Source organism: Micromys minutus (assembly GCF_963924665.1).
Source record: "Micromys minutus genome assembly, chromosome: 22".
NCBI lineage: Eukaryota > Metazoa > Chordata > Mammalia > Rodentia > Muridae > Micromys > Micromys minutus.
Genome location: NC_137957.1, coordinates 43383957 through 43400652, shown reverse-complemented (window position 1 = coordinate 43400652; position 16696 = coordinate 43383957). Strand labels below are relative to the sequence as shown.

General features: G+C 43.4%; 1 pseudogene across 1 annotated transcript; it reads left to right on the top strand.

The window, feature by feature from the left end:
• The first annotated feature begins 8417 nt into the window (after nt 1-8417).
• LOC308435137 (L-lactate dehydrogenase A chain-like) lies at nt 8418-13746 on the top strand (annotated as a pseudogene). The gene is made up of 2 exons: nt 8418-9237; nt 13375-13746. The product of its transcript is annotated as an L-lactate dehydrogenase A chain-like (transcript).
• The last annotated feature ends 2950 nt before the right edge of the window (nt 13747-16696 follow it).

The following is a 16696-nucleotide window of genomic DNA, read 5'->3' as shown; positions in this document are numbered from 1 at the left end:
TTCCATTTTCTACTTCTTAAACCGTTATGTTCAGTCATCTGGCAGGCACCATCCTTCCATGTAGAAATGGAAAAATATTGAACAGTAATTAGTACAGTACTTAGCTCTGTTTGCATTCCTTTTCTTTAAAAAGTTTTTTTTAATAGGTGGTAGGAGTCAGCATCTTTTCTCTATCCTCTCATCTTGAAGATAATAAATAGAATTTATAGAATAAAAGCTACAAAAAAAATGGGAAAAGTATGAAGCATCAGGAATGAGTCTCGGGAATGCAGAAAGGCAGAAAGAGTAGCAAAGCAGAGAGAGGCTTTCCTAATAAATCTCCTCCAAGGAAGTATCCTGGATAAAATCTTAAATTTAGAAATGACTGCCTTCACTCGTTTTTTCCGCTTTCTACCTGGTATGCATAGATACAAACAATTGTCCCAGCTAATGACACTTAGCAAATCCTGCTAATTTTACCGTGTAAAACATGTCTAGAATTTTCCCAGTGGCTTACATGGCTGTGGCCACTTTTGTAGTCCCAGCCCCAACATCGTTCTTTGTGTTTTGTTTGTTTTTCCAAATCTCTTATCCGAGTCCAGTTTTTCCTCAGGTTTTATCATCTCTCTGAATACCTTCCATGTTATCCCCAGAAAAGCCTGATCTCTAGTTATGCTGAATGGAGACTAGAGATGTCTGGCCCGATCTCTAAGTTGGAGCACTCGGCCAGATTAGGTTTTCTTCAACTTCAGCTGCCTTAAATGCAAGCATGGCATTGATGGAAAGCCAGCTGGGGTTGAGTTTGACAAAGCTGGGGAGAGGAGGAACAGACAAAGTAGATCCACCACAAGAGGTGGAATTTATGGATGTGCCATAAAATTTAAGTCAGTGAATTGGCAACCGAGGCCACAAGGAGATAGTGGGCAAGGAAGCAGAGTAGAGGCCAGGAATGGGGACTTTGGAGATGACAGAGGATGATGGAGGATAGATTCCCGTAGAATTGATAGAGAATACACAGTTGAGAGATTTAATTAGAGTCACTGGAAGCAACACAGGTTAAAGTCTAGAGAAAGAGAGTGGAAATTAAAAGGTGAGGTACAGGTGGAGGAGGAGATAAAATGGGAGGAGACGGAGGAGCTGAGAGGATCCTCGGCCACATTACTAGGTAAAGGGCAGCTGATGTAGCCAAGCATGTTAATAGAAACACCAACAGAAAGAAAAGCAGTGTCAAGACAATAAGCAGTTAATGAAGGTGGGTACCGGCAGGGAAGACAACGGAGAAGGGCATCCCTGGGAAGAAGGTGGTCTTCCCCAATGCTTGCAATCCAGGGGAGTTAAGGGGAGAGTAAAGGGTCAAATTGTGTGAGCAAACAGTGATAGGAAATGAGAAAAACACCTATCTGTCCTCTCCAGTGCCTATGCGTGTGAGATACAAAAAGAAAGAAGTAAACCCGGCCCAGTAGATAAAGTTAATAAGCACGTGGGTTTCAGAGCAAAATGGGGAAGTAAGAAGAGATGAAGAAGTGGGGGATTTTGCTGCTGATGTGCTCTGAGTTCCAGAGGGGACGAGATAAAGGGCTCAGGGGGAAGGGTGCACATTATGACAGGCTAAGAGATATGCAGGGTAATATGAGGTTCTCCTGGGTGAAGTGGAAAGAGTTTCAGTGATGTGAAGTCCATCTGTATGAAGACAGTGAGTGACAGTTCTGAATGCAGCCTCCCTTTTGAGATTAATCTTTTATCTCCCCCTTTACTTCTTACTACTTCTTCTCTCATACAATAGATCCCAATCACAGCCTCCCATCTCTACACTACACTCCTCCCAGTCTGTTACATGTGCATGTGCGTGCACACACACACACACACACACACACACACACACACATACATTTCCCCCTCTCCCCTAACCCACTGCTTCTCTGTTTCCCTTCTAAAAAGAGCAGGGATAACAACCAAACATGGCGTAACAAGATTCAGTAAGACTAGGCACAAGCCCTCATTTCAAGGCTGGAAGAGTCACAAGAGCTCTTTTCGGTGGTGAGGTTGGAAGTACTGAAAGAAAGCACAGTCTCACTAGGACAAGAACTCATCATTAGCCTCCTGGGGAACACACATTTTCAGTGAATCACAGCCTTCTCAGGAACTGTTTCCATTTTCAAGAGAGGTCGTCTTCCCAAAGGTGCCTGCTTCCTCTAGCCCCCATTTCCGTGTTTACCTTGATCATTAACCTGTTCCTCTGTCCTTATCCACACTCCAGTCAGCTCCTTACCTAGCAGGGCTGTGCAGCACTTGGTCTACAGATTATGACTACAAAAGCACATTTATTTTGCATGGTATTATAACATACCATCATTCACAAAGTTCATGTTCAAGAACCACACACACACAAACACAAAAGTCCCGTAGTGTTTTAAGTATGCATTCAGTGTTCTGGTGAGCCATATTAATAGCAACCCTGGGCCAGGTGTGGCCTGCAGGCTATAGAATGCACACATTTCAGAGCATTAACAATACGACGAAGATTACAGCTGGGACTGTAATAATCATCCAATTATCAAAATCGAGTAAACATCCCCAAAAGCCCGTTAAAACTTCATTTTACTTTAGAGTGGCCAATTTTCTGGGTACAGAAACCTAGAAGTAACTCCCCAAACAGGTTACCTATCCTGTTTCTCCATAAAGAACAAAGTTAGTGACCATGTGTGGCAAAATACCCACTTCTTCTTTATTCTCTTGTGCAGTTGGAGGTCACTGCACCCAATTATTATGTGCAGAACTCTTTATCAGATTACCCTCTTTCTCTATCTCCATGAGTTATGAAATCAGTAGAAAGTTGGATTTTCTATAATCTCTATATTTAATGCCATAGCCTCTAAATTATAGTGGCACATATTAACCATTATCTATCATTGGAATTGAATTTGATAACCTTAATTTCTTTGAGACAACTATCAAGGTTGAACATTTAGATTCAATGTTCCTGTAGGGCTAGTAAAAAGGATGGTAGATTTTGTGGCAGATGGTATTCCCAAAGCCTTGCAACCATATGTTTTAGCTGGATTATTTCTCAAGACTTAAATAAATTGAAGATATTAAAATCAATTCAAACTGCTCACCTTCACCTTGACCCAACTTTGGTGAGTCATCAGAAACTTTTATATAGATGGCACATTGCAGTGGATTCATTTAAGGCATTTTAGAGGCTAGAAATTTGTGTTAAATGTGTACCACTATCCTTGACTCTGTTAGCATTGTTTGTGTTACTCCTGGGAGATGGGTATTGATACATCCTCCTTTGATAAGTAAGAAGATTCCAGAGCACAGACAATGTGTTCAAAGCCCACAGCCAGTGACTGTTGGAATTTCTTTCTGGTCTCTTTATGTCCTTGTTTTTTCTAAGATGAGGTCATGCTATGTATAAGCACGCTGGCCTCAATTCCTGATTCTTCTGCATCTTCTTTAGTGCTGGAGTTACTGCTATGGAACATCACACCATCTTCAGTCTGTCGCAGAGACAGACTGCAAGGCCAGAAAGGACAACTGACTAGCTCCAGGCCAGAGAACTTTGCAGTGGTACTCTAACACTTATTTTGGGTACATCAGTTTTCTTTTGTTAAAATAAAGCTTTACCTTCTGTACTTGAATTATATTGAAGCTTGGCCTATTTCCCAAACGCCTGTTCAAAACTCATTTTACTTTAGTGTGGCCAATTTTCTGGGTACAGAAACCTAAATGAAACTTTTCCCAAACAGGTTACCTATCCTGTTTCTCCAAAAAGAGCAACGCTAGTGACTGTATGTGGCAAAACAACCACTTCTTCTTTGTTCTCTAGTGCAGTTGGGGTCACTGCACCCAATTATTATGTGCAGAACTCTTTATCAGCTCTTCACACTGTTTCCAATGCAGGTCCTTTCCAGTTCTAACGTTTCAACAATCCTCAAGTGTTCTGGCCTTTAAAATTTGATTGCAAAGAAACAGGTCTTCTCTATCCACACACACACACACACACACACACACACACACACACATACACACACACACACACACCAGTATTCCTTCCCCTGTCCATGTCACATGTTACACATATTACCCGCTCCACCACCCCCTCCTAACATGCCTTGTCACTCTTGTGGTTCCTTTCTAGTTTCAGGATCTTAACCCACATTTTCTCCCATGTGGCCTCTCATACACACGCAATAGAAGCAATCACGGTGAATGTGTGTATACTTATTTTTCTGAGTCTGGGCTAGCTGAAAATCGTTAACATATTTTTCAACTTGATCCATACCATATTTTTTTTCTGCAACTTCCAGTTCCACACTTTTTTATTGCTGAATAAAATTCCATGTGAACATGTAGCACATTTTCATTATCCATTCATCGATTGACGGACAGCTAGGTCAGCTCCATCCATTGCTCCTGTGAATGGGACAGCAGTGTACATGAATATTTTACGTCTCTGCACTAGGATACATACTTCTTTGGGTCTTCACCCAGTAATGGTATAGTTGGTCCTATGGTAGTTCTCTTTCTAGTTTTTTTGAGCAGTTTCTTTACTTCCTCCTTCATGGCTGTTCCAGTTTAATTATTTGCACTACAATGAAAAACCACTTTCTCCTCCTCTACGGTTTGCCAGTGTTTGTTTTTTTCCCCTTAGTCATAACCATTCTAACTGGGGTGAGATGAGCTTCCAAAGCATTCTTAATTTCCTGAATTGTGACTAAAGACATTAAATGCTTTTAAAAAAAACATTCGCTTTAAGAATATTTCTTGCTATTTATGCTTCTCCTCTTCTGAGAGAAATTAAAAATGCTTTGCCTTTTACTTGGATCTTGAAATAACCTTCCTTGGCTGCAAATATGACTTTCTATTTCCCCTCCCTACCCATCCCAAGCACCGCAAAGGTTAGCAGGTGTTGAAATGTTGGACCTCTGTTTTTTCTCGTCTTGCTCGTGAGGTTGGATGCACAGGACTGAGCACAGGAAGAGAAGATGGTTGTGGGTTTCTGGGTTTGCAGTCAGAGGTTCCAACACTCAGTAGTAAACTGAAAAGAAGCATGCTTTTGCCTTTGTTCTCAGGGAGTGTAAGTTTGTTAAATCCCCCCCCCCCCCCCAGAGCAGAAATTCTCACCCTTCCTAATCCTGTGACCTTTTACTACAGTTCCTTGTGTTGTGGTGACCCCCTCAACCATAAAATTATCTTGTTACTACTTCATAGCTGCAGTTCTGCTACTGTTCCAAATCATAATGTAAATACCTGATATGCAGGGTCTCTGATATGTGACCCCCATGAAAGGGCACATCAACCTCCAAAAGGGTTGTGACTCACAAGTTAAAAAGGACTGCTCTAGATGTCATTAGAAACTGCCTGGCTGACTACTGCCTACATTTTTATTTGCTACAATTTCTTGCTCTTGAAAACAGGTATCCACCTAATGCAATCTCATAATTTAAATTAGCATTCACTGCTAATGGGCTAAGATTCTTATAGCTGTGAAACCATAATACTTAAGGTACTAACAATTTATATTCAAAATTCTAGTAAAAATTGAGTCAATAATAATTCAAAGAAACCAAAACTTCATGTTGAACAAAAAGACAACTGACTGTCCGTCACAGTGGAGTACCCCAGCACCCACTGTTAAGTGATACTTGGGACTCTCCCTCTCAAAGCAAAATGCTTAAGCAGATTGGAATCAGACCTGTAGAAACGCTTATAAACTAACATCCTATAGCTATGAAATTTTTAAATATAACAAAATTTTAAAATGACAGGCAGACAGACCTAAGCTGGGAGGTGTGCGTGTGAGGATGCGGATGAGAAGGAGGAGGCTGGGGTTCGGCTGTTGAGTGAGCATTCATAGCAACCACTTTTGCCTCGGTGACTTTAGGAGGTGTCAGTGGCTCAGTGTCACGGCTATCCAGGCAGTGGGTAGCAGGCCATGATGGCTGAGAGTCGCACTACTAAAAGTAAGCAGATGACAGTGATGACATGGAGGACATTCTACACCTCTGGACATAGCACCTTGGCATTTAGGAAATGGCAGAAACTGCAGGTCCCTCTGACCCCTGTCCCCACCTAGTCCTCCAAGTCAGGTCATAAGGTGCTAACAGGCTATAGAGGACCAGAATCTGAGTAGGCACAGCTTAGTCAGTCTTCCCACCCCAACCCCCAGGTCACCACCATTACATCTGCCCTTGTCCTCCCATCCTTTGGGACGATTGATCCTTTATGAAGCCCAGCATGAAGACAGCTTTGCTTATCTCTGCCTCAGGAACTTCATTTCCGAGGCAAGTTAAATAAAGGAGGGCTGGGATAAACATCAAAAGATTATATTCATGTTTACGTTTTATATAATTGGCATAGGTTAATAAAAGATACATAAATACGGCAAATGTTTGATAATCAGTCAAATTATATCATTTTTTAAATTTTCACTTCTATTTGGGTAATTACACATTTTTCAGAATATTTATTCACCACTTACTGTTCTCAGTTGTGAATGTAAAATTTAAGCCACAAATATAACTTACAGACATATCCAAAAATATTTTCCCTGTCCCTCAGTGAGTTCTGGTTGATGGCAATGTGAACACGTGAAGAGGTAAAATATGATAATTAAATATATGACATTAAAAAGCTTCAGAATAAGCTTAATAAATGTGTGTGTTGGTCTGTTTTTTATTATGAGTTGCAGAACTAGGCTAAACGTGGATGATATGATATTTTCCTCCTGTACTAGTGATAACAAATAGAATGATGACCTCTGGGAAAACCCAGGGAAATGACAAAAATGGCTCCCACCGTGCTTCCTCTCACAGGGTCATCTCTGGGTCACTCACACTGTGGCTCCTACTTAACCCTCACTGCGCTGGTTTGCTTGGCTGTCCCTTCCACTGCTGTGACCATGTTTGACGTGTTCTGCTGTGCTCAGTGCTTCCTGGGATTACTTCTTTCTTTTTATGTTTATTTTCCAGCCTTTCTCATTCTCACTTCACACACACACATACATGTGCACTCATACACACATGTACACACACACTCATAGACTCACACACACAAATACGCACACATGTGTGCACTCATACATACTTGTACATACATGTACATGCAGATACACATACACACATACCACACATACATATGACTACTCAAACAGTCCCTAGACACAAACAGTAAGCCGTGTGACATCTGTGGCACCATGTGATCCTCATGGGATCCTAAGTAGCTAGTGATGTATGGTATGTAGGCGGACTCCAGAAATGAGGGTGGAGGGAATGATGCATAGATGAGTAAACTATCTTAGTGGTAATCCATGGCCCATTCCAGACAGAAAGGAATACACACACACACACACACACACACACACACACACACACACCACATGTACATATCACACACACTTACACACCATATACATACCACATAGACACACATACCACATGTAAATACCACACACACAGACACCACATGTACATACCACACACACATACCACATACACACATATACACATGTACCACATGTACACACTACACATACAAACACACACCACACACATACTACATACAAACATATGCACACATACCACATATACACACCACACACACAAACACACACCACATACATACCACATACACACATATACACACATACCACATTTACACACCACACATACATACACCACATCCACATGTATACAACACACACACACCTGACATGTATATACCACACACAATACACACCACACACATACCACATATACACACATATACACACACTCCACATGTATGTAACACAGACACATACACACCCCACATGTACATACCACATATAATACACACCACACTCATACCACATATACACACATATACATACACACCACATGTATATACCACACACACACACACAACACACATATGCCACATACACATACACACACATATGCACACACTACATGTACACACCACACATACAAACACATACCACATCCATATACCATCCATATGTATACAACACACACACACACACACACACACACACACACACACACACACACACTGTTTGGGATCTGGTAGGGAGAATGTTGAAAGTGGATATTGAGTAAATCTGCACATATGCCTCTGTGTCATTTTGTCCCCAAGGAATACTTCCCTATGACCTTCTCAGGTCACATTTTGATCAGGCGTCTTTGTTACCTTGCTTAAAATCATAAATAAATATAAAAATAACAAGAGAAAAGGTCCATAGGTCCTGTAGCTCCACTGATAATCATTCACTTATTAGTAGTATGAGTAGTAAATGAAGGGCTGTCTTTCTGCCCCAGATAGAAACTTACACAGAGGTTCTAGAGACACTGTCGCTGAGCTCCGGTCACGCTGCTGCTCGCCCATCGCCACCCCATCGTGCACTAGCAGTCCCAAAAGACTCAAAGTCCAAGATGGCAACCCTCAAGGACCAGCTGATTGTGAATCTAGTTAAGGAAGAACAGGTTCCCCAGAATAAGATCACAGTTGTTGGGGTTGGTGCTGTTGGCATGGCTTGTGCCATCAGTATCTTAACGAAGGACTTGGCACATGAGCCTGCCCTTGTTGATGTCATGGAAGACAAGCTCAAGGGAGAGATGATGGATCTCCAGCATGGCAACCTTTTCCTCAGAACACCAAAGATTGTCTCCGGCAAAGACTACAGCGTGACTGCAAACTCCAAGCTGGTCACTGTCACAGCGGGGGCCCATCAGCAAGAGGGAGAGAGCCGACTCAATTTGGTCCGGCGAAACGTGAACATCTTCAAGTTTATCATTCCGAACATTGTGAAGTACAGTCCTCACTGCAAGCTGCTTATTGTCTCAAACCCAGTGGACATCTTGACCTACGTGGCTTGGAAAATCAGTGGCTTTCCCAAAAGCCAAGTTATTGGAAGTGGTTGCAATCTGGATTCAGCTCGTTTCCTACCTGATGGGGGAAAAACTGGGAGTTCACCCGCAGAGCTGTCACCGGTGGGTCCTGGGAGAACACGGAGACTCCAGTGTGCCTGTGTGGAGTGGTGTGAACGTGGCTGGGGTGTCCCTGAAGTCTCTGATCCCAGACATGGGCAGTGACAGGGATAAGGAGCAGTGGAAGGAGGTCCACAAGCAGGTGGTTGACAGTGCTTATGAGGTGATGAAGCTGAAAGGTTACACATCCTGGGCCATTGGCCTCTCGGTGGCAGACTTGGCCGAGAGCATAATGAAGAACCTGAGGCGGGTGCATCCCATTTCTGTCACGCACCCACGCTTCCCGCCGCTAGGAACAGGCGTGCAACAAAACAAACTCTTCTGCGGATAACCTTTATTGAACAGCACTTTGAGCAGGGGCTTCATGAGCAGGAAACTTGTCTCTGAGTCAGGGACTCCCTACCAAGTTCTACTGTCTAGACGGCCTCTCACGCACAGTTCCCCACGAACGATCTCTCTGTCCAGTCTCTGTCCACGTGGGACCTCCCGCAATCTCTTTTACCGAGTCTCTCTCCACGTGGTGCCTCTCCGCCATCCCTCCACGTGGGGTCTCTCCGCCATCCCTCCACGTGGTCTCTCTCTCTCTCCGTCTTCCTCTTCTTCTCACGTGGGGGAGAAAATGCACTGCTATACATGCCTCAGAGACTTGTGTTGCTACCTGATTGGTGCATCCTCCTGTAGCTCAATCACGTGCCCCGGGGGTGGGCTGTGACTTATGTGGTGCATGTGCATTAAGTCTCTTGGCTGGGCCACAGCTCTGTTTGCTGAGTTCTTGGCGGGAAGCCGGCACCACGTTTGGGTGCAGCACAAACGGCTCCCTACATCTCCCCCTACTTTCTTAAATAAAAATATGGCCGATCAACCATCAGGCTCTTGTTGGACCTTTAGGGTTCAAGACCATGATCAGTAATAATTTTTGGGTAAGGCACCTTCCTGCATGCAATGGGAAGAAGCCCTGCAGGGTGCAAAGGCTGCCTTAGTGTAGGACACCCGATCCTGGTGCAATGCCTCGAAAAGCTCAGGGTGCAGGGGCTATCCACACACAGACCCAACATTTTTCCTTAAGCATATTAAGCCAAACAGAGGGAGAGGTGCCCATTTCGAGTGCAGCCAGAGCTTGTGCTATGACCACTTTGTCACGTTGTTGTTGAGTACGGAGTTTGCACACCATCTAGAGCAGAAACACAGTCTCTCTGCACAAAAGCATGCCAAAATTACTGATAAGGCAAGAGTTCTAAAATCCCCATAACCCTGCTATCTCTGTGTCTAAGGGCAAGTACAGTACATTAAAGGTTACAATAGTGACAAAGGTGTAGTACATCAAAGGTTACAATAGTGACAAACAAACAAGAAAATATTTTTGCATTAAGGCACCTGGGCATCGGTTTTGGGAACACCGACAGAATCTTCCAACTCAGTTCCGCTTGAATCGTCATGCAGGACAGGCTCATCAGAAGCAGGTGGAACAGCTTCTTGTTCTGGTAGCACTCGACGTGTTAGACGTTCTGGGATCCAAATTGGACTTTCTTCTCCCTGTGGAAAAACACAAATAGCTCCCCTGGATCGTATTAAAATAGGATCCGGGCCTTTCCAGTTACCAGTGAGGACATTTTTCCAATTTACTAGCTCTTTAGGTGGCACAGGCCATTGTCCAAGGTGCTCGGCAGCTGAAAGGCCATGAGTGTCCAAATTTTTAAAAATTTAAAGTAAGAAGTATAGTAGAAATGGCCATTTTAGGCGTAGGGGGTACCTCTTTAATTCCCCGTTTTTGTTTGTTTAAATAAACCTTTAGGGTTCAATGAGCACGTTCAATGATGCCTTGACCTTGAGGATTATAAGGCAATCCTGTCAGGAGTGAAACTCCCATGTGATGGCAAAATTCAAGCAATTTTGCTGAGGTAAATGCAGGAGCATTGTCCGTTTTTAACACTTTAGGAATGCCCCATGCACTCCACGCTTCAAGACAATGAGTAATAACATGAGAAGCCTTTTCTCCTGATAAAGGAGAAGCAAAAATAACTTTTGAACAAGTATCAATGGACACATGTAAAAGATACTGAGATATTGGTTTAGAATAATTTGCAGATTTAGTAAAATTTTTATACTAAATAGTGGTCACACATAATCCTGAGAACTTTCATTGGCAGCCCAGCTGGGCAACCTGCCACAATATATCCATCCATTTTTGAACCAGATCAATTCTCTAAGGTATTATTATAAACAGTTTTTATATTAGAAGAAAAGGTAAAGAGGCCCTTAACTGCCCAATGTACTCTCCGAGATTGACAGCCAGTCTAAGGATGCAGGGCTGAATCTCTTTTTTCTGTACAGAAAGGTGACCACCTAGGTTGGGCTGGAATAAACAAATTACCCTTTGGCTGGGAAATAGGCCAGCGACCGGCAATCCAGGTGGCATCAGCCTATCCAGGTTTATTGTATAATTAGCAGTGATTCTATAAACTCTATTTCCTTCTCTCTTAATATAATATGACCGGGCTTTCCGCATTGAAAGCAATTGACACCTTTTTTAAAAAGACCTAGCTGCCTTATGGCTGCAGCCAAACCTGCATTAGTTAATGGTCCACCTATCTCCCTGCAGGCTTTAATCCAGGCTTGTAATCCTTTAGCCTTGCAGGTGGTGATGGCATTATGACATTCTTTAGTACATTGTTCAAAAATTAGCTGCTCTATCAAGGGCATAGCCTGTTCTTGGTCTCCAAACATTTTTCCAGCTGTCTCTATCATTCTGGCCACAAAATCCGAAAAAGGTTCACTTGGACTCTGAATAATTTTTGTTAGATTTCCTGAAACTTCCCCCTTATTAGTGAGCGCTTTCCATGCCTTTCTATTTGGCCATAGACTTCTACCAGATAGGCGGTTTGATTTACCGCCCACTGCCCCTGTCCAGATAACATATCAAAATCCCAAGCTGGCTGTCCTGCGGCTGCATTGGCGCGAGCCTGGACCTGACAAGCATCCTGCCACAAGGCTTTCCACTCAATGTATTGTCCCATACTTGGGAGACAAGCTTTAGTAACAAACTGCCAATCAGCAGGTGTCATGGCTATAGAGCTTAATCTTTCAATTAACGACATAGTAAAATTAGCAGTGACTCCATAAATTTTGACTGCCTCTGCCAACTCTTTGACTTGCTTATGTTCTAGGGGCTGATAACTGTGTAAGTTATTCTCCTCAAACACCGGAAACATTTGCCTGGGGGCATGGAATGTCTCTGGCGGACAAAAAGAAAATTCACACTTCCTCTCTGCATGAGGTGAAAAAGCAGAGGCCACCTTTTGTTTTGCTAAAGTCTTTTGTTTCCCCTGAGACTGCTTTGCCCCAAATTCTTTTGTCTCTAGTTTTTCCAAAATTTTCTCAAATTGAAATTCGGTTTGTGATCCTTTTTCCACCAGCTCTGCGGCCTGTTCCTTTAACGGATACAATGTATTCTCTCCGGGAAACTTGTACTCTGTTTCCCCGGACGAGATCCTCTCTTTGTCCAGCGGTTTTTCCGCCTGGACCTCTCCGATTCTGACTTGTTTTGAACTTGTCTCTCGGAGCCCATCTTGCTTGTCCTTTTCTTTATCATGTTCTGTTTCTGACCTACTCTCTAGGTGCTGCCTGCTAACTTTCCATCTAGATAACTTCCACAACAGTAATGTTATAACAATTACCACAAATGCAAGCAATACTTCTTCTATTACCCGGGAAAATCCAAGAAGAGACATGCCTAAGTTTTTGGCATGTTCTTTTGGCACCCCGTAAAAACTAAAGAGTGACATGTCTCTCAGAACTTACCTATAAACTTCTTCCACAGTTCTGAATCTGTTCAGCGGCCTTTTACTCCCGGGTTTCGGCACCACTTTTCACGCGCCCACGCTTCCCGCCGCTAGGAACAGGCGTGCAACAAAACAAACTCTTCTGCGGATAACCTTTATTGAACAGCACTTTGAGCAGGGGCTTCATGAGCAGAAAACTTGTCTCTGAGTCGGGGACTCCCTACCGAGTTCTACTGTCTAGACGGCCTCTCACGCGCAGTTCCCCATGAACGATCTCTCTGTCCAGTCTCTGTCCACATGGGACCTCCCGCAATCTCTTTTACCGAGTCTCTCTCCACGTGGTGCCTCTCCGCCATCCCTCCACGTGGTCTCTCTCTCTCCGTCTTCCTCTTCTTCTCACGTGGGGGAGAAAATGCACTGCTATACATGCCTCAGAGACTTGTGTTGCTACCTGATTGGTGCATCCTCCTGTAGCTCAATCACATGCCCCGGGGGTGGGCTGTGACTTATGTGGTGCATGTGCATTAAGTCTCTTGGCTGGGCCACAGCTCTGTTTGCTGAGTTCTTGGCGGGAAGCCGGCACCACGTTTGGGTGCAGCACAAACGGCTCCCTACACATTTCCACCATGATCAAGGGTCTCTATGGGATCAACGATGATGTCTTCCTCAGTGTCCCCTGTATCCTGGGACAAAATGGGATCTCTGACGTTGTGAAGGTGACACTGATTCCTGAGAAAGAGACCCGCCTGAAGAAGAGTGCTGATACCCTCTGGGGAATCCAGAAGGAGCTGCAGTTCTAAAGTTACCCAGTGTCCTAGCCCCTCACTGTCCAGGCTGCAGCAGGGTTTCCATGGAGACCACACTTCTCATCTGAACTGTGGTTAGTACAGTTGTGTTGAGGTGGTCTGGGGAAGATCTCAGTTCCCACAGCTCTACCCTGCTCCCAAGTGGTACTTGTGTAGTGGTAACCTGGTTAGTGTGACAGTCCCACTGTCTCCAAGACACACTGCCAACTGTGTGCAGGCCCAGGTTTATACTGTGAGCCTGCTGCGTTCCTGTGCTGCGCACCCTCGCCAAACATGCCTAGGCCACTGAGTTCCCAGTGTGTAAGTCCGCTATGCATATCTTGTGCATACATGTTCGACAGGATATTTTGTGTATTATGTGTCTGTAGTGTACATTGCAACATTATATGAAATGTAAGATCTGCATATGGATGGTGGAACCAACCACTCAAGTGTCATGCCAATGAGAACACCAAAGAAACCTCGAACAGTGGAAAAAAAAAAAAAGAAAGTTTCATAGAAGGAAAGTTATGTGTATTTAATTTACTGTTAATCTAGTTCTTGGCATATGGCATATTACAAATAGTTACTATTTTGTGAATGAACCCATAGGTAAGTATATATATTTATATACATGCATGTAAAAGGACAATGCACAGACAAAGACAAAGTGATGCAGGAGTTCACAGGGATGTGCCATTATTTCTAGCTTGAACAGGCAGGACAGCGTAGTCACAGTCTACTTACTAGTCCAGTGTGGCCAGAGCAATAGATGAATTCCATAAAGCCAAGTGTTCTCTCACAAAGCTCAGGTTTAACTTCCCAGTAAAGGGCTTGAGATGCTGTGCTGATTTCACTGTATCACCAACATAAAAACTTATGGAATTCAACATATTACACTCCTGAGTTAAGAATGCTTTAAAGCAAGTTTCTGTGGTCTAGGAATCTATATGCTGTGTGCTTTATATATAAATGCATTTTTATTGGTGTGTGTGTGTGCATGTGTGTGTGTTTGGCTCATGTATGTATGGGTGGATTCGTGTGTGCATGTGTATGTACAATCATGCGTATGTGGGTATACATGTGTATGGTGTGTGTTGTGTGTGTGTGTGTGTGTGTGTGTGTGTGAGTGCATGCTCTTGTGTGTCTGAGTTCATGTGTGTCCATGTTTGTGTGGGTCTGAGTGCTAGTGTGTGTGCATTTGTGTGTATGGGTGCATGTGTCTAGCTGTATGTGTATGGTGTATATGTGTGTGCATGTTCATGTGTGTCTGGGTGCACATGTGTGTATGTATGTGTGTGTGTAGAAGTATGTGTCTGGGTACATGTATATGTATGTGTGCATGTGTCTGTATGTATATGTGTGTGTGTATGTGTGCGTGTGTGTGTGTGTGTGTGTGTGTGTGTGTGTGTGTTCAGGTCCAAAAGTTGTATCAGGTCCTTTCCTCTGTCACTTTATTTTACAGGCTCTCTGAATGTGGGAATTACAAATTCAGCTACTAGCTATCCCCAGGAATGGCTCCTCCTATCTACACCTCCCCAGCTTTGAGATGTCAGGGATGGGCCACCCCATCCGGCTTCTCACGTTGGTAATGATGAAGTCAGGTGCTCCTGCTTGAGCAGAGCCTGAGTTTCAAATATACTATGTACTTTTCTTTTATAAGACAAGTTTATCTTGTTGCCAGCATATCCACACACTAACAAAGGGGTAATAGTTAACATTTCAGAGACATACATTCACGAGTCACTTTCTCTATTAATTTTTAGATAGAAGCATAGTTACAGAAAAGCACACATTCTTTTTAGAGGAACTCATTAGAAGGTGCTTACCATTCATGGAAGAGATTGTAGAATGTAAGCAATAAATCAATGCACCTTTTCCTTGAAGGTGGAGGACATTAACAAGTCTCATTTCCCATCGGCCTGTTGCTCATTGGTCATGTTGAGATGAAACACATCTGAAAAATTTGGTTTCCATATCTTAAGCCCCCCTGATTATGACTGTCAATTTCACACTAGACAGGGGTATGCTGTCCTGAGGAGGGGGAGAGAAGTACCCAAGATGAAAATACAATTCCCCTGAACTTTCTTTATTGTCCCTTTCTTTTCTTTTTCTTCCTCTTTCTCCACACCCTCCTTACTTTTTGCTTGGCTTGCTTTAAAAAACAAAAAACAAACAAACAAAAAAAAACATACTCATAAAACTGGAAGAGTGAAAATTAAGTTTAATCCCAAGGATCTCAAATTTCAAGTGTGTCTCTGACTCAATTTCCAACGTCAAACATCCTGGCAAAGGCAAAAACATCTCTGATCCCTGCAGAGAGTACGTCAGGAAAACAGTCAGCTTCTGTACATGAGTACCCATAGGCCTGATACCATCAGGTTTCTCCCTAGACTCTAAAATGTGTAACACAGTTAAGCTTCACACAAGATTTTGTCACCTAACATTTGTTTAAGGGAGTTGATGATAGGGTCATTTAGAGAGGTGCTGGAGTTCAGGGCACCTTATGCAGCCCTGCCTGGTCTTTCTTGTGCTCTTTAGGGACTGAACTAACTTGCATGATCCTAGGTCACTACACCGACTTATTCTTCAGGTGGTATAGATTAGTGGCTGTCAGAGAAGAAAGTTTGTTCTTCTTTAGGGTGACTGCAGCTTCAGCACAAATGGTTAGACTGTCCCAGCAATGAGCAGCATCCAGACATTCACTAACTTCATGGCTTTCCCTTCAGAGAGAAAATTCCCGATGGTAGGACAAATGGAGTGATGGCATTGGCATGCTTGTGACCTAGGTGCCACTGTGGAGATGTTACCTATTAGCTGCAGAAGTACACAGGGGTAGACGCTGGTGCAGAACGGAAATGACTGTCATTAGACAGTTCTTTGTGACCTCACTTAGCATCTGTTCTGGGTTTGTTCCTTCCACTGTAAAGATTCCATTCTGTCCCCAGGGCCTTTGGTTTTTATATCACGCTTGTTTTATATTGGGTCCTACGAGTCCTTTGGTTGCTCTATTGGGCTTGTACTTAAGGGCAGCAGCTGGCAAACTGTCCATGCTTTCATTTGCATTATCTGCTGAATCCCCTGGAGTGAGAGGTTTGGAAAAGGTCAGGTGTTGGGAGGCTTGACCTTAAAAACCCCTTGGTAAGAACATAGGCTCCCA